Genomic DNA, 323 nt, shown 5'->3' with positions numbered 1-323 from the left:
GACGAGTAAATATTAGGAGTGCCGGAGATAAAAGGAGAAATATTATGGGCGGGTAAATTATGGAGGGGAGGGAAAGGGCCCACCATCACCCATACCTGCCTACCTTTAACCTGGTTGTGTCCGTCCCCTTCACGCGCTCCCAGCCTCATCCTTCATGTCATATAGTGCCTTTCTTTTGGCCCAGTGTTGCCTCTAGGTCAGTGTTGTTGCTTTTGGTGGCATTCGTTTTAGTTTTATAGCTCTTGTGTGTGTGTGTGTGTGTGTGTGTGTGTGTGTTTGTCAGGATACGACGGGATGTGTTTCCCTTAATATGCCGAAAAAAT

This window comes from Scylla paramamosain, chromosome 4, assembly GCF_035594125.1.
Source record: "Scylla paramamosain isolate STU-SP2022 chromosome 4, ASM3559412v1, whole genome shotgun sequence".
Lineage (NCBI taxonomy): Eukaryota > Metazoa > Arthropoda > Malacostraca > Decapoda > Portunidae > Scylla > Scylla paramamosain.
Note: the sequence above shows the minus strand (reverse complement) of the source record.